Below are 19,685 nucleotides of genomic sequence, written 5' to 3'. Positions count from 1 at the left end.
AAGGTGTTATTTTGAGTTATGTTTGGAATTTTTGTCCCAGCAATAAAGCTGCGCTTTAAGTTTGACTTCCGTGTTGAGTCCTGCATTTTAGGTCCCCCACTCCTGCCTGCCTGCCTGCCACACAGCCAACTCTGACAATGTCAGCTGCAAGATTGTTCCAGGTGCAGCAAAGGCACGGTCACCTCTGGTCTTCAGCCGGGACCTAGGTTGTACCAAGAGCAGTTGGCCCAATGATCTTAGGGCTCTCCTAGGGGTATACAGGCTGAGGAGTTCAGTTAAGTAGCTAGGTGCAATATTGTTTACGATTTTAAAAGTAAGCAATAAAACCTTTTAAAAAAAACATCACCAGAAACAAGCATTTTCAAAAATAAAATCAATAAAAAATATTATTGGATATAATACTTTATATGAAAAATATCCGTCCTGGGCCTTAGAAACTAGTATTCAGCATAAGTAGGTTCTTGCAGCCATTTATTGCCCACCAGTGTGTGTGATACTGGCCTGCCATACTGAGACATGTGATTTAGCATTAAATAAGATAAGATAAGATAAGATAACCTTTATTAGTCCCACACGTGGGAAATTTGTTTTGTCACAGCAGGAAGTGGACAGTGCAAAAGTTATGACGCAAAAATTAGAATACAATAAGAATAAATACAGTACACAGCTGTACAGAATAGAATAAAATAATATACTATATACAGTAGAATAAAATAGAATAAAAATATACAATAAGATAAAAATAGAATACGAATGCTATATACAACTGAGTAAAAATACAACGATGCCAGAAAAATGGGCTTTATTAGGGCTGAACTTTCTAATGTCAACCTTGCCCTGGACCAACTTGAAACAATTTGAAATTTAAGATCCTTGTAGATTATTTTCTTTATTCTTTATCCTTACAGACCGCTGACAAGATGACAACACACTTGCAAAATTAGAAAACCAGAACTGCTACTTTAAAAAATATTAGAGGCACTTGAGATTGGGGTCACACACTCTCAGATACTCTTTTTGAAATAAAACAAAAATCTTTGTGGAAAAAGGCACTGATTCACCATGTAATTTTTCTTTTAACTGCTATTTTCTTACATGTGACTAGATGCTTGGACAGAAAACACCACTGACTCGAACATCTGAGCATGTGTTTCTGTAAAAGTCTTTATATTCATTTAATTACAACACACAGAACTAGAAATTCATTTTTTTCACTGTAATGTATTAATTAATAAATCTGGCAATTTTTAGCCTAAAGGGTTCAAAAAGGAGTGTAAGACCAATTGCAAACACATACTGTACCCATACAAACTAAGACCGTCAGTATTAGAGCCTAGTTTCATCAGCCTATGACCCGAGGCTCTATATTTCCCTGGAGCCCTAAATCCACCTTACATCCACTTAGTCTTCTTTGCTTCAACTATTCACATACTTTCCTCCTAGCAACCAATGTAATGCTGATGTTGCGTTATCTGCTTTGAAAGGATACCATTATCTATCTATCTATTCACCAGCCAAACAGCATAAATGAATAAATCTGCATACGACATGTAAGACTATACCGACCCTTTTGAATTCTAATATCAAATGCATTTGCATTTGAAATGGGTTTCTACTACTGATGGGCAATCAGATATGAATGAAGCCTATAAACTGTGCTGAGTAGATTTATATAATAAAGATGGGACATACACTATATGCTGAGTAATGTTAGATTTCATCTTGTTCCTTGATTCACTGTTGACCTTTCACATATTTCTTTTCTTTGTTGTGATACCATGTTCACTCGTGCATTTCATTTTGTTACATCGAAGACTCTTGTAACGTTTTATTTTGACTGTTGATAATGAGTCAAGAAAATCTTAAAAATATCAGATGCTAATGACATTTGCAGTCATGTGAAAAAGAATAAAATGCATTGGGAAGTTTAGATCTTAAGTAGCAGCCAGGAGTTGCTGTTCAAAAGCACTTAATTAACTGATCATCAGCAAGTGTGAGCACCTCTATAAAAGCTGGAGGTTTGGCAATATGTTGGTCTGGAGCATTCAGGTATGTGTTAACACAACCCCACAATCTTCCCAGTAGAGGACATCCCAACAAAGACTCAACATGATCCAGTCAAAGTCCAGACCTCAGATGGACTTGGCTGCTGTGGTGGGAAATTAAGAGGGCTGTGCATAAATGAATGTCTGTAAACCTCAATGAACTGAAGCAACATTGTAAAGAACGGTGGGACAAATGTCCTACAAAATTCAAGTTGTTTCTGGTAAAGGTGGTTCTATTATGGAATCATAGGGTTTAATTTGTTTCCCACAAGATTGAAAACTCAACGCGTTAGCGTGGTTAGCTCGTTAACGCGTTCTGTCAGGGTTCTTTTGATTTAACGGTTTTAAAAGTATCTGGATTAAATGTATACGTTTAGGTCGCCATATTCAGTCACATTTTAACTGTAGTTTAAGGTTTGGCTCATTCTAGCCACTTCTTTTTAAGTGTTATTAATTTCTGTAGCTATAGTTCTTTGTTAAGGCCAATAAATTATGATGGCCAGGCAATTGTAGGCTGTGGCTGACATGGTTCCACTGTCTGATATCTGGGGTTTATATAATGAAGAAAAATGGCTGTACAAAGGGACGCACTGCGCTCTGAAGCAATAGTGCTGGGTTTGTGGTCAAAGTTAGTGGCTCTGTGACTCATTGAGACGCGATAGAGCACAACACAGCTGCTACTTGTGCTTCTTTCTGGTCCTTAGACTGCCACCATCTCTGATAACCACTTAGTATTCAGCTGAGGCTTATGGATTGCTGCCCATAAACAGAGAAGTGCTAAGAAGCAAAGACTGCTCTCTGATCACTTGCATCGTACTAAGCAGGGTGCTTCACGTGATTTTTTTGGGGTTTTTTTTAAATCACATTTTAAGAATCCACCTTGGCTCACAATATCAAAAATGCTGCTGCTGTTGAAGACCTGCTTTTCCACTGACTGGCAGAGTGCGGAAAAAAAGTTGTTCTAACAGCAGAAGCAAAGGTTCACACTTGAAATAGGGAGTCCCCTCACGTCCACGCATTTAAGATTCTTGAAATATTGCTCAAAGTCACTAGGGTGGAAAAAGTGAGAGATGAAATGATGGTGCTTCTAAAATGATTATCTGCTCTCCCCAAAAGAGAGGGTGCTGCACATATTAGATGAGTTACAGGCTTGTGAGAATGCAAAATTCATTGAAATTAGATTGGATTTAGGATAGGGTGATGAGGGCTGCAGTGAGAAAGAATTCCAGCTTATCTGAATTATCAGCTCTTCGTTGCTCTTTTACCTTCCACCGTGAGATCTCACCAGACAGCCCAGATTTGTCTTTGGGAAATGATTACCACAGTAAATACTTTCTCATTAGCACGGACATCTGCAGGTGGAGAGAGACAGAAAATGACGTGGCTGGTTTACAATGGGTAGTTTATTTTTTGCTGGGGGAGGGGCTTGATTTCAGGAAGTTGAGTATAAAAAAGCAGTTGAGACGTGCTGACAGGGGCCTGGCTGTGATGGAGAGACCCTATCGCTTTTCTTCCCCATTCTGTCACACACTCCTCCCATCATCGCAGGGTTTACTGTCACAAGCAGAGCGATGCTGCGTGGGTGAGCGATGGGTGCTGTGTCATTCCTCCCCTTCCCTGACCCTGTAGATTGATTCCCTCCCCCCCAGACATGACATGGATTCAACTGAAAGAAGCTGAGTAGGTTTAGAGTTTGAGGACTTTGCTCATTGAAATCTGCATGTTGTGCACGTATATGTAGGAATAACTAAAAATTTCGTAAACTGATGCGTTATGTGGTTTGTTTTTTTACACATGCTAGAAAAGTTGTGGTGTTTTGATTAAGCGTGCTTCAAAATAAAGGCCAGTGATTTAATTTTGAGGCTGTTGTATACAATGGACAGCTACACTTCAGATAGCCCTTTCTGCACATTCCTCACTAGGTGACTGTGATGGCTGCACTTACAGCCACACAGTGGTAATACCCACCATGTTAGTGTAGAGGCTTATAAGTAACATTGCATTCACATTTCTTTCTTTAAATATGGGAATTTATTTACAGCACAATAAATAACTGGTTTTGGTTTAGAGTTAATTCACATATCCACATAACGCTGCATTCTAAAATAAGTGCGCACATTTTAGTTTACACTGTTATGTATGATTAATTTTTTGTTTTCTGAGTTACCTTAGTTGCAGCTGTTCCAGTCCCTTTATTAAGGAGCCAAGAGGTGGAAAACGGGCGGAGCGAGCTTTAAAGGAAGACTACAAATTGGTTCATGCCATAACTCAGGACCATGGGGGGGAATTGGAGTTCATTATGCTTGGTTTAGTTAGGTTTTGTGTGTTTTACCCCTTCTCCTGTTTTTGTGGGCTGATCAGCCACTATTTAAGTTTCCCCTTTGTCTCTTTAAGTTAGGTCAGTTTGTTTGAGTTATCAGTTGTGTTGTCAACTTTGAGTAGAGTTTTGTTATTTTGACCTCTTTTATGGGCCCAAGATTTTGATTCTTTTTGCATGAGTTAACCAATTATGTTTTTTGGGTTAAGTAAAAAAAATCATTTTTTTGGACTTTAACCTGTGCCTAAGTTTCCTTCACTGCTCGGTCCATCACAGTGACCTTTTGACAGGACTGTTGCCTCACAGCAAGAAGGTCCTGGGTTCAAATCCATTATTGGCCAAGGGGTTTTCTGTGCGGGTTCTCTCCCAGTATTCTGGCTTCCTCTTAACAAGTCTGTTAATAAGTGGGGTTAGGTTAATTGATGATTAGCAGAACAAAATGGATGCATATACATACGATTAGCTTCATAGATTAGTCAGCACCACTAAAAACTGTAAGAACATTTCTAATGTTTTAAAGGCAGTCTGTGTGCCTGACATAAATATAATCAGGCTATATAATATAAATATTGATGTATTTTCCAGGTCTGACAAATGAAACCAGTGGTGAAGTGTCTTAAACCTGTATCCTATCTGAAGGCCACCAGATGGCGATAGCTGTAGTTGCAAAAAGACTTCTATACCTATAGAAGTCACTGAGAAAACAGCCTTTTGACCTGAACCCCGTAAACACCTTCCTGCTGACTTTATGGCTCAGTCATTCATTTTTGGTCAGACTGAATAAAAAAAATTCAAGTCTATCGTATTCATAAAAGGCTTAAAATGGATATAATATTTGTGGTATGAAACTACGTGCTTATTGGCTAACAAGCTGTCAATCAGATGCCATTAGCCAGTCAGAAGTTTCCCAGTCAGATCTGCCCTTCCTTGTCACATCCTGTTTTGTTGCAACCAAGATGGCAATGGTGAAATCGCTAATCTCAAGGCTTCAGAATGACACTTGGAAAAAGCAGTGTGTGACGTCATGGTAGCTACGTTGGCCTCTTAATACCGTCTACAGCCAATGAGTAAATGTTTTTCAAAATAAGAGTGTGGGGATTGCTCACTAGTAAAACCATTCTTGGGTATCCAGGAGCAGGGATAGCTCAGTAGGTAGCGTGGTCGCCCCATGATCGGAAGGTCGCCCTGAGGTACCCCCGAGCAAGGTACCGTCCTCACACACTGCTCCCTGGGCGCCTGATTTGTGGCTGCCCACTGCTTCACTGAGTGAATGGGTTAAATGCAGAGAGAGTAATTTCACCACGGGAATCAATAAAGTACACATTATTATTTTTCTTAACAAGGCTTTACTCTTAAAGCAATCTGCTATGGCCCTAAATTAATGGATTTTAGCATATTTCATATTTCACTTGTGTCAATTTTTACTATCACTTATTGTATCTAACTCAGTGTGGCTTACTGAGAAACATTTCTGCCTCTCCTGCCCTACACCCTCTCCCTACCAGCTAGCCTTAAGTTGAAGCGGGTTATAAAGTCTTCCTACAGCATATTTGCACAAATCACACTCCAAGAGTGGTAGCATCTGTTTTGTTTTCACTAGTGCTGGATTTGTGTTTTATAAGTCTGAGTCTCATGTGATAGTTTCAGAACTGTGTCAGGAATGCATTCATGTATTGTCATTTGTTAGTTACATTTTAGTTTTGGTATAAATTTTAATATTTATAGAAGAAGAAAGAATTAAAAATAAGTTAAATTATTTTCCAAAATGTCCTAAATATAAATCACTGATAAGAACAGTGTAACGGCCTTTTGCATTTTATATTTTGTTGAGCTGTATGTCCAGATTTTACTCTTTTGCACCCACCCACCCACCCACCCACCCACACACACACACACACACACACACACACACACAAAGTAATTCCACCAGAGTGCCTATTTCGGGTCACTTTTGCCCGGATAAAAGAGCAGGGTTGGAATTGTGACATTAAAATACAATAATTGCTAAAATAAATTTAATTTGTAGTTCTAAATAAATTCTAAATGCATTTAGGACGTTTTTTACTCACTTTATGTCTCTTCCACGATGTTATTTCTCTCTCCAACAACGTAGGTTACAATTATATTAGCATGACCAATTATGCAAATTAGGCGATGACGTCATTTAGCGACTTCTAGCGACTTTTAGGACAGCCAATGGCGATTTTACTTACTGAGGAGTTGGCAACACTGTTTGGGTCTCCACCCAGCCACTTTATGCTAGCGCACATTGTGTCTCCATGCTGCAGCTCGCGTTAAGCTCCACACATGGATAAAATATCGTTCAAAGAGAAGAAATAAGTGAGAAAGAAGGCCTTAAAGGACTATTAAGCCCCTCCTGGATGTCAGCTCACGAGGTTTGTGTATTTTAAATGTTTTATTGTCTGTAATTAAGGACTTTTGATTGATTGACACTAAGTACAAGAGTGCTTTTTGATGTAATGTTTTGTTTTATTGTTTTTGTCCGTGAGCAGTTCTCACTGGTTGTCAAGACCAGAATAAACCCTGTTTTATAACTCTACATCTGTCACGGTCTGGCTGGCAGACCGTGGGGATGTGAGAAATGAGGACCCAAAATGCAGGACTTGGCGCTGAAGGCAGTGCGTTTATTTACAGTGGTGACAATCCAAACAACAATAAATTCCCCGTGCGATCCCAACTCCCGTTCCGTGTCTTCTCCTTTATCCCGTGCTCTGTGCTCTATCCCGTGCTCCGTGCTGCCTCCTGGTCGCCACAATTCCTCCTGAGGAAACACGCATACAAAAGGCAGTCGTGAGTACAAAACCTAACGGCAGACTTGCACTAACCTTGCACGATAAACTAAGACTGACGGGAAGTCACTCAACGATCCAGCGTCGAGGAGCTCTCAGCCACACTGTTTTGAAGCTCCTCTGACGAGGCTTGATCGGCGCCAGGTGTGTGTGGATTCCTGGGTGGGACCGGTCAGCTGGCAGGGCCACACCCACCAGGCCTAGAAGTGCCTGCCACGACCGCACCCTCACACACATGCACACACCCATAAACACCTGACAGTACACCAACACGGAAAACAGGACAGCAGACACAACCATAATAACAATAACCACAATAATAATGATAATAACTACAATAGTAGTCCAGACTGCTCACGGACCCCGAATCCCTGGAACTGGGTCCGTGACAACATCGTGCCTACGTCAATTCTTGAGGGTGCTACAAACAGTTCCCACAACTTACCCACAGTCTTAAGAGACCCTTTGCCAGCCACAAATGTGGTGTAACATTTGTGGCTGGCAAACACACCACAGACAGTTATTCCAAAGAGCCCGACACTGGAATTATATTTAATGGCCAGCAGGAGGTGACCCCTGTGGTTGTAAACACACTTGCAGTTCTGTCTTTTAGAAATTGTCCTTTAGCTTTATTCCCTTGTTTTGGGATTGTTATTATTAATCAGAAATGAGGACTATCCAGGGTTTTCTCATTGGTTAATGAGATTTTAACCGCAAGTTGTTAGCCAATAGGCATGTGGTTTCGCAGTCAGCAACCTCTCTGCATTGAATTATATCTGTTATTAACCTCTGTCTCTCTTCCACAGCATGTCTTTTATCCTGTCTTCCTTCTCTCACCCCAACCGGTCGCAGCAGATGGCCCCGCCCCTCCCTGAGCCTGGTTCTGCCGGAGGTTTCTTCCTGTTAAAAGGGAGTTTTTCCTTCCCACTGTCGCCAAAGTGCTTGCTCATAGGGGGTCATTTGATTGTTGGGTTTTCCTCTGTATCTACGAAGCGCCTTGAGGCAACTTTTGTTGTGATTTGGCGCTATATAAATAAAATTGAATTGAATTGAATAGATATATAAAAAAACACACCTCCAACCGCCTTTCCTTAATCACTTTTCCTTCATCTATTAAAAACACAATGAGGTCTGGAGAAGATGAGAAGGGAGAAGCTTCGAGCGAGGATCCGACAGCACTTAATAATATGATGTTGGTTACTGTGGTCAAACTACAACATCCTGAAGATGGACTACAAAAATGGCTCATTATTTATATTTAGAATTCACCAGTGATTCTCCTTATCTAAGAAAAAGTTTTTCTTGTTATTAAAAAAAGATGATTCAACAAATCCAGTGCACTGCTGCATAGATGGAAGATTACAAAAATTGCATCATACTTATGGACCCACCTATATGACAAGGTCCTCAAAACAAACCCTCACAACAAGGTCTTCCTGGTGATGAGGACATTCAGGTATCTTTCCTAAGCAGCCATAAGAGCTCTTTCAATGGTTTTATTTAGTGTGCAGAGCCCACAACACTCTATAGAGACTGCATTGTCTCCATGGTGATGTAATGGAGACAGGCTCTGTAAATCAACGTGAGTAAAAATGGAAGCTGCTTCACATTAGTGATGGCTAATTAGCTCATAGCAATGATGACTGGAGGCTGTCTGCTGCTCACTGGTGCCGTATGTCTCCTAAAGAGGAGCTCTGGAGGCGAAGAACCTCCAGCTTTGTGTTTTCATGGGTCATTTTACTTCTCTCTGGGGTGGATTGAAAATGACTCAATTTAAGACCCGTCTTCACAAAACAAGTTGACCTCATGCTGCTCACCCCTTTAAAAAAACACATGTTCGGTCTCTGTGTGAATGGCAGCTATCAGGGTGGGAGGGTTTCAGCTATTTTTTTATCAAGTCTGGCTATGGCTTCCTGTACTCTCCAAAAATCTCTTTGGCTGTTTGCCTCACTGGCACAGGAAGCAGCATGCAGGAGGACTCTCAGCGTGGATGATTAATTTTGAAGGCACTTTCTTGTCAAGAGGACCTTTACTCCGCCGATAGAGGCAATGTGTTCTGTCAGGCCTTTGAAATTCAAATGATGTCTTCCACTTTGTGTCCCACTGATGGCTTTGAAAGTTTTCATAAAAGGAGAGCAACTGAGATGGGACCGACACAAGCCGAAGGAGAAAAGAAACATAAAATTAACTTCCTCCCAAAAATAGATGATGGCTTCGAACTAAAGAGACGCAAATAGATCATCAAAATAATATTTGAAGTGTTGCAGGTTTTGAAATGTATAGGAAAATGTCTATTTTTGTAACTGCTATTTTTTACACAGTATTGTCAGCTACCTGCCTGCTTTACAGTTGTGAGGTGGAAAGACGAAAGTGGCATTTATCAAATATCAAAAATATTAGTAATACTCGAAATAGGAAACAGCTGTTACACTGCTACACGTGTACGCCCACGTTAGTAGCTCTGTGAATCTGTGAATCTTGTGAATCTGTGAATCGTGTAGTCTGAGTATAGTACAAGGGTGACAGGGAAAAAATATAAGAATAGCTATTACAACAGAAACAGAACACTTTGTGAACACTCAGAGTTAAGACACCTGAGCGATGAATTGGAATCTAGCTGCTGTTACATTTAAGCAACCTCACATAAGTGATGTCAAATCCACCCAGTTATTGCCTATATATTTCAATATGAACAAACGCCGTGGATCAACCCACCAGCATTACATGAAGATTTCCTGATTCCTCACAGAGGCTCCAAACTCTCTGAGGCTACCTTTCATGATCTGGTTCCTCAAGTTTTTCTGCTTCTGGATCAGAAGTTTCATCTTTGAGATCATCCATTTTCTTCCTCTTTAACATGCTGATAATAATCATTTGATTCATGCTCTTTTGCCAAGTCCCGAACTTCTACAGGGCATCACCTGAGCACCTCTTTTGAGGCCTCCGCTTTTTAGTAAAGGCCCTCTTCAGTTTTGTGTTAAAGTCAGTAATGAAAGAAATCCTCAAACTAAAATTTCTCAGCTGATTCCAGTTTGACTGCCTCAAACTACAATAGTTTACAGGCTCTTCTGTCTTTGAAGTAACTGAAATTGAAATGCTACTGGAAATATGTACAAATACCTGAAACTGAAGAATGTGTAACAGATAGATAGAGATAGAGATACAGTGGGGCAAAAAAGTATTTAGTCAGCCACCGATTGTGCAAGTTCCCCCACTTAAAATGATGACAGAGGTCAGTAATTTGCACCAGAGGTACACTTCAACTGTGAGAGACAGAATGTGAAAAAGAAATCCATGAATTCACATGGTAGGATTTGTAAAGAATTTATTCGTAAATTAGGGTGGAAAATAAGTATTTGGTCACCTCAAACAAGGAAAATCTCTGGCTCTCACAGACCTGTAACGTCTTCTGTAAGAAGCTTTTCTGTCCCCCACTCGTTACCTGTATGAATGGCACCTGTTTGAACTCATCATCTGTATAAAAGACACCTGTCCACAGCCTCAAACAGCCAGACTCCAAACGCCGCCATGGCCAAGACCAAAGAGCTTTCGAAGGACACCAGGAAAAGTATTGTAGACCTGCACCAGACTGGGAAGAGTGAATCTACAATAGGCAAGCAGCTTGGTGTGAAAAAATCAACTGTGGGAGCAATCATCAGAAAATGGAAGACATACAAGACCACTGATAATCTCCCTCGATCTGGGGCTCCACGCAAGATCTCATCCCGTGGGGTCAAAATGATGATGAGAACGGTGAGCAAAGATCCCAGAACCACACGGGGGGACCTGGTGAATGACCTGCAGAGAGCTGGGACCAAAGTAACAAAGGTCACCATCAGTAACACACTACAACGGCAGGGAATCAAATCCCGCAGTGCCAGACGTGTTCCGCTGCTGAAGCCAGTGCATGTCCAGGCCCGTCTGAAGTTTGCCAGAGAGCACATGGATGATACAGCAGAGGATTGGGAGAATGTCATGTGGTCAGATGAAACCAAAGTAGAACTTTTTGGTATAAACTCAACTCGTCGTGTTTGGAGGAAGAAGAATACTGAGTTGCATCCCAAGAACACCATACCTACTGTGAAGCATGGGGGTGGAAACATCATGCTATGGGGCTGTTTTTCTGCCAAGGGGACAGGACGACTGATCCGTGTTAAGGACAGAATGAATGGGGCCATGTATCGTGAGATTTTGAGCCAAAACCTCCTTCCATCAGTGAGAACTTTGAAGATGAAACGAGGCTGGGTCTTCCAACATGACAATGATCCAAAACACACCGCCCGGGCAACAAAGGAGTGGCTCCGTAAGAAGCATTTGAAAGTCCTGGAGTGGCCTAGCCAGTCTCCAGACCTCAACCCCATAGAAAATCTGTGGCGGGAGTTGAAAGTCCGTGTTGCTCGGCGACAGCCCCAAAACATCACTGCTCTCGAGAAGATCTGCATGGAGGAATGGGCCAAAATACCAGCTACTGTGTGTGCAAACCTGGTAAAGACCTATAGTAAACGTTTGACCTCTGTTATTGCCAACAAAGGTTATGTTACAAAGTATTGAGTTGTATTTTTGTTATTGACCAAATACTTATTTTCCACCCTGATTTACAAATAAATTCTTTACAAATCCTACCATGTGGATTCATGGATTTTTTTTTCACATTCTGTCTCTCACAGTTGAAGTGTACCTCTGGTGCAAATTACTGACCTCTGTCATCATTTTAAGTGGTGGAACTTGCACAATCGGTGGCTGACTAAATACTTTTTTGCCCCACTGTATATATAGAGAGATAGATATAGATATATCGATATAGATATATATAAGAATAAAAACACATTCATTAATAGGTATTTTAATAATTTTCCAGGGCATCCACCCTTTTACCTTCTCACTTATCTCCATAATTTTCCTTAGAACTGCTTTAATCCCTTGATCAGCAGCAAGCTTGCTGGCTTGTGGCTGGGTCTGAGGTCTGGGTAGCTTTAGCTTTAGCCACTCTGCCTTTCTTATCTTCTTTAAAATGCCCATGTTCATAATAATGATATGATTTATGAAGGCCTGTGGCACTTTTTCACATTCTTCATTCTGCCTTTAATGGTGTATCGAACGGTGTATCGGTGTATTCTGTTGCAGATGCAACTTTTGCATTGTTAAGTTATGTATGGGTGACATGTGAAACAGAAAAAGACAAATTCAGAAGGTAACATCAGATTTGCAGGGAGTTGAAGAAAACAACTGGATTTTCTAACAACATATAGATGTCAATAATCGCTATATTGGTGATGATGTTTGTGCAAAGTTTTGTTCAGATTGGCCCGTCTGTTAAAGGGATGTATACATACATGTAAACATAAGTATGCTACAATTGTGCTGTTACAAAGATATAGCAAATAAATAAACAATGAACAAAATGTTATCAGTGGTTGCAGGCAGCAGTATTTGTTAATACAGACAAAATGAAGAACATTTTTCCATCTCCAACAACAAAAAAACGTGTCTTACAGATATTTGCAATATATATCAGCTTTTTGCTGTGAGTGGCAGATGATGAGCACAGAGGGATGTGTCTTAAAAGCTCCCTTGGTGGCTGGTAATGGCACACAGTTTGTCAAGCAGACCACATGGAAACACTTAACTGCCCCTTTCCCTAAATTGAAAAGCTTAACTAGCCCTTTCTAAATATACTTAGGCAAGTATAAAATCCATTACCATGAAAACAAAGATAATTTGGCGGGTTTATGGATCCCAAATGACTAATTAGACCAGACAGGGTACATATGACTGTTGTAGAATATACTCCAAATGAGAAATCAGATGTTGAAGTTGCCTTTTTTATCAGTCAAACTAAAATAAGATGATGATAAAGCCTGAGATATGTGAAAAAAGAACTGAAAGAGAGCCTCTGAGCTGAACTAAATATTGTCTTTAAACCCTCTGGAATCCATATTACTGGCATTTTTCACACACATCAGAAAGTACTCAAAGATTTGTTATGTGAGCCTGCATGGATGCCACTTCACTGTTTCAATGTGTATCATTTTCCTTCTTCAGTGAGTTGAGTAAAGCGAACTATAACACTGGTGCCATGAAGAAATGCAAATTCCTAATTAATTTTTTCCAGCGTAACATGGTGTTGTAAGTTCTGTAAAGACATATGTTACATATACATTGAATGTTGTTTTTATGGTGTGTAATCTAACAGAGTGTACCTGACTGTGATGAAAATATTTGAGAAAACATCAGTCAAACTGAACATGCTTACTGTACACCAGACCCAAACAAAGGAAATATAACAAAGCAAAACAGCCATTTTTGTGGCTTCCAAGAAAAACAGATGTGGCAGGATTAGGAGGATAAAGAAAAACTCTTAACCAAGCAATATGAGAAGGAGTTGTTATTTACAGCAAAGGCCTGGACAAGCTGCTGCGGGGGATGAAGTGTTACATTTATCCACATAAAATCAGGCATGGCAACTGGCCAACTTATTCTAGGCTACAGAAGCTGAGAGGTGGAAAATAGCTTTCAATCCTTTGTGTTTAATTTATTGTTCAGGAAATTAACTTTAAATATTGCAGAGCTAATGAAATAATAAAATAATAAATAACGACAATAAAAGCCCTACTTGCAGCGCACTAACAGCTCCAACATCATTGTGAAGTTTGCGGACGACACTACAGTGGTGGGTCTTATCACCAACGGTGATGAGACGGCTTACAGGGAGGAGGTCAGCGCCCTGACCCACTGGTGTCAAGACAACCATCTCACCCTCAACGTCGCAAAGACAAAGGAGTTGATAGTGGACTTCCGGAGGTGCAGAGAAGTACACACCCCCATCACCATCAACGGCGCTGCTGTGGAGAGAGTGAGCAGCTTCCGGTTCCTTGGAGTACATCTGGCTGAGGATCTTACGTGGTCAGTACACACAAACAAAACAGTGAAGAAGGCGCAGCAGCGCCTCTTCTTTCTCAGGAGACTGAAAAGATTCGGCATGAGCCCCCGCATCCTCAGGACCTTCTATCACTGTGCCATTGAGAGCATCCTCACTGGATGCATCACCACCTGGTATGGCAACAGCACCGCTTACAACCACAAAGCTCTCCAGAGAGTAGTGCGGTGCTCTGAACGGATAATTGGAGGTGAGCTTCCCTCCCTCCAAGACATCTACAGGAAGCGCTGCCTGAGGAAAGCGGGGAGGATCATCAAGGACTCCAGTCACCCCAGCCATAAACTGTTCAGACTGCTTCCATCAGGAAGGAGGTTCTGCAGCATCCGGTCCCGTACCAGCAGACTGAGAGACAGCTTCTTCCACCAGGCCATCAGACTGCTGAACACGTCATAGACACCTCAGCTTCACTACTGGAACTTCAACATTATGCACTCCACACTGTATATAAATGCCACTTGTTTTGCACATATTCAACTCTGTATATTTTATATATTTTATTATTATTATTATTATTATTATTATTATTTTTTTTTTTTTTTACTATTTAATTTGTAAAAATGTGTATACACACACACACACACACACACACACACACACACACACACACACACACACACACACACGTAGGAAAATATTTAGTATACACATCCAGAAATGCATACACTATTATATATTGTACATATATTTATTAGTTTCAGGTTGGCCATTCTTGTATTTTGCTCGTTTGTGTTGTTGTGTTTGCACATCTCTGTTGCTTGTGGGGCTCGCACACAAGAATTTCACTCGCATGTGCTGTGCCAGTGTGCCTGCACATGTGATGTGACAATAAAAGTGATTTGATTTGATTTGATTTTGATTTGATTTAGTCAATACTTATCTGTACAGCAATCCTGAGCATTGGAGCTAATGGAGGTTAAGAAAAGGCACGGACAGTACTACTAAAAGATTAAATGTCCACCAGGATCTCTGAAGAGCGGCTGTGTTCTCTGTAGAGTCCACATCGCTCCTCAGGATGTTTTCTATGATGACACCTGTATGTGTTATTCACTCGTATTCTCCGAGACGACAATCTTGGAATTCCCAAGCTCGTTAGATATCTTCCCCATTTGTAAAATGTATCCCATAATAATGGATTACGTTTATATAGCGCTTTTCGAGACCCTCAAAGTACTTTACAATTCCACTATTCATTCACTCTCACACACTGGTGGAGGCAAGCTACAGTTGTAGCCACAGCTGCGCTGGGGCAGACTGACGGAAGTGAGGCTGCCATATCACGCCATCGGCCCCTCAACAGTAGGCGAAGTGTCTTGCCCAAGGACACAACGACCAAGACAGACAGAACTGGGGATCGAAACAAGATGAGCTTCCCAACCCCCTGAACCACGGTCGCCCACTCTACCTCAGGCTTTGCAGAAGGGGAGAGCTAAACTTTCCCCCATCAAGTTTCAGCAGACACTCTGCCCTACAAATCTCTGTAGACCATCTTAAAATATTATGACTTAAAGGAAAACTAAACATGGGCTCTCACATTGTCCTTGTGACGTCCATCTGTTGTGTTATTGCATGTAACACCAACTCCTGGAGCTCACTACACCTTTTGGGTGGAGTATGCTCATGATACTCTGTTAGTGGACGGCCTCTTTTATCATTACCACTATACACTCCCCCTCTAACATTAGAATTACTGACCCTTTTTTTCCTTGGTGCAAGTCCCTACTACTAGATTTACCAACCCTGCGCAAATTTACGTAAATTCCCTGAACCTAACACCTCCTAGCACCCCGCTGAGATTTTCACAGGCCTTCAGTTCCATTGTTCTCCTGCTTTTGTTGTGCAAACACACCCTTCCCAACCCCCAACCAGGAGAGATCCAGAAGGTCTTTCCTTCCAATCGTTGTCAGACTCAAAGTACCTGCAGCCTTCAATACACCTTGGTAGATTCTACGTGCAATATTTCTCATATGCAATATTAGTTATTGTCAATCTTTGTCACTACATTGCATGCCTGTCCATAAAGATATATACACAGTGTTGTGCATATACACAATATGCACGTGTCCATATTTATGTCTCCAGATTGTTTGTATAGTCCACTTTTTATACTGTACTCTTGGTACAGTTTGTATTTTTGCTGCTTTTGTCTTGCACTGTCCACTTTTCTGCATTGACAACGCAGATTTTCCACTTGTGGGACTAATCAATGCAGATTTGCTGCGTTTGTGTGTGTGTGCGTGCGTGCGCAACATTTGCATTTGTTTACTCAGATCCAAGGCAGGCCAAACCTCTGTGTTACAACCTTCAGAAATTCCTGCTGTATCGATACAAAAGACCAGTGTTGGGTAAGTTACTTTAAAATAGTAACTTAGTTACATTACTAGTTACTTCTCTCAAAAGTAACTCAGTTACTTCAAGTTACTCGTTACTTTCAAAGTAACTAGTTACTAGGGAAAGTAACTTTGGTTTTACTCAGAGTTCTCTTGTTAATGTGTTTCTTCCATAACTTTGACAGTCTTCTAGCTTGCTTACTTGCCACAAGTGCACTGTGCCACCTACCAATAGAAAGGAAAAGATAATGTGCATATTTCCACGAGAGAAATCCCACGCCTGGACCGTCATTGACTGCTGCCATGATTCTAGCCTACGTCACAGAGTCATGTGCGCCTTTTACATCCAACACAAAAACTGCATTCGTGGTGCTTTCGATTGTACTCAGAACTCAGAAATTCTGCCTTCTGAATAGGAAGATGTAGGCAACACCAGACTGCAGATGAGCTGCATACAGGGCTGGACTGGGACTGGGAAAATTGGCTAGAGACCGGCCCACCATTATAGGAAAAATCATAAAGCCTTTGAATGAAAACAAACACTGTTGTGACAGTGATGTACACTGTTTTGATGGTATATATGCATCAATCTATCAATCGTTTGTTGTAAGATTCAGATAATTATTTTTTAAAAGCTAGACATTTTAAATGAGAATAAGAAAGAAAAGTATTTCTTTGTGCCCCCCTTTCCCTGTTAATGCCCTACCTGGCCCCCTGGCAACACTTTGCTAGACCCGCCCCTGCACAGTTACCAGCTGTCAGCTACCTAAAAAAGGATCCTGGTGTTATTTGTCTCTCAGAAACAGTTCATAACTTCCCTTCAACTCATTCATGTCACCTAAAAGGTAAACCTGTTTCTCCATCACCTGTTCAGCTCTGATGATCCAGTAAGGACATCTCCTGGTTTCATCTTCATGTTTCCCTCTCACCAGATAACCAAACCATATCATGACCAGCAGCTTTTTTGCAGCTGTGGCTCCAGCAAACATCAGCTGATACTAGAAATTAATATTAAATAAATTCTAACAACAGCTGATCAAGCTTAAACGTGCTGCTGTTGTTTAGCGCGACATCCCCTGGTTTCCTCTTTCGGCGCAAAGTGGGCGATAAACAAACAAGAGAGCCGATCAGCTGATCATTGATCAGTTTCATGATTGAAGTAGAAACGGGAGAGGGAGGGGGGAGAATGAGAGAAGAAGAGGCAGCTGTGCAGCAAAGACACAGAATAACTCCAGCTTTGTGTCTTTTTCATTGTAGCTGAATTACGGGACAAACTGTTCCTTTTCACCTCAATAAGAAACGCGTAATATTTTCTCTGAATACCAGACGGGATGGTTGGCAACTCTAATAACTTATGAACAAAATAAAGTTCAACATCAGTAACTTCATAGCACCCACCCAGCTGTATAGAAACTCCGTCATGCTAGCTAGCACGCAGTACGGAAAAAGTCAGAATAACGAAAATAAACTCCACCTAAACTTGGTTCATATCTGACCCAGAGAGACTGCAGGTCATAACTTCTTACCTGAAGTTCAGTTCACACTTGGACCGGCGGCCGCCTCGGGTCTCTTTTCCTTCTGCGTCCCCTTTCCTTCATCCACCTGCTGCCTCCACCACTTGCTAATGTTACTGAATCTGTGGAAGCTCCGCGATAGCCACCACACGAAGTAACGAGTAACGACCCTATCTAAATCCCAGTAACGACTAACGCGTTCCTGATTTTGGCATAATAACTAGTTACCGTGCTCGTTACCACAATAATAACGTAGTTACTGTAACGCGTTACTTAATAACGCGTTAGTCCCAACACTGCAAAAGACACACATTCACAATATATATTGGTACACACGTATGTTTTATTTCAAAGTGTTTCAAACTTTACAGCGTTTGCAGAGCCAGTGTCCATCATCCCTGCATTTGGCACAGGTGAATTTGTGACATGTTGCACAGGTAAGCCTGCTGCGATTTCTGTTGCAGCTCTCTTGCACCTGGCACTGCGTTGTCTTTACAGTCCCAGGCACAGCAGCAGCTGCAGCAGCTTCAGCAGCCTGCCTCTGTGCTAATATTTCCTTGTGCTGCATGAATCGGCAACGCTGTTCCTTGGTTAGAAGACTCAGAAACAATCTTCTTTTGCCTGTCCACCCTGTACATGCCTTGTACAAAATGTAGGCATTCACCGCCGCCAGGTCCAGCATATTGTAGAAAACCGCTACTGGCCACCTGCTTGCTGCTCTTATGGAATGCATCCGTGCCATTTGGTCCAACACGTCTACACCACACTGTAAAAGCAGAGAGAGAGAGAGTCGTGAGTATATATGCTTTTTTTTCTATAGGCCTGTATAGCACACATCAAAAAACATTGTAGCACTGGTGTAAAATTATACACACATTCACATACCTTCATGTGGTTATAGTCTGTTATCGTGTTAGGTTTCCTCTTTCCTCTTTCACCGATCGTCACGTCTTGGTGCATGGAACTGAGAACACACACAGTCTTGTTTTTTTTTTAGGTGCATAAATTGTCAAGGAGACAGTACCTCTCGCTGTGCAGTGTCTTTTGCAAATTGAGTAACTTCACGCCGGGCTCTATTCACCATGCCCAGCAATGTTGTTTTGCGCTGCAACAGTCTGTGTGACATTGACAGTGAAATAAATTGTCCATTGTGACATTTCTCCCATCATCCAAAAACGACTCCATCAGTTTGATGACCACGTTCTCTGCCAGTTTTAGTAAGTATCCAAAACATACAAGTTTCATTTATAGAATTTTTCAAGGGATCTTATATCTGTTTTCACTCTTGTATGCTTTTCATTCAAGTTTCACACAAGACAGATACAAACTTTATAAGATTTATATATATTTTTTCCATATGGGAGGGAACAGCTGTTCATCTATGGTCATGTGTTCTCCTGGCGTGAAACTCTTAGCAAAGTTTTCGTCGAAGCGTGTCCAGATGTCAGAGATCACCACAAATTTCTCTGTTTTTACCCTTTCTGCGTGTCCTTGTCATCAAATCGCATAATTGAATTGACTCTATCTCTATCTATCATTGTCTCTTTGATTACTGGCACCAGAAATCTTTCTGACCAGCAATCCACAATGGCACCAACGGGACACATGATTGCTTTTACAAACAGAATTGAAATGAATGCCATCAGTTCATTAATTGACAAATTCCAGTCCTGCTGTGTTCTGTGGGATTGATTGACCGTACACTCCCTGATGGGGAGTAAATAAATAAATAAAT

The sequence above is a fragment of the Aulonocara sp. 'chitande type north' Nkhata Bay genome, linkage group LG5 (assembly GCF_057382095.1).
Source record: "Aulonocara sp. 'chitande type north' Nkhata Bay isolate Kocher_YH1m ecotype deep benthic linkage group LG5, A_spYH_male_GT1.1, whole genome shotgun sequence".
In the NCBI taxonomy this organism is placed as follows: Eukaryota; Metazoa; Chordata; class Actinopteri; order Cichliformes; family Cichlidae; genus Aulonocara; species Aulonocara sp. 'chitande type north' Nkhata Bay.
Note: the sequence above shows the minus strand (reverse complement) of the source record.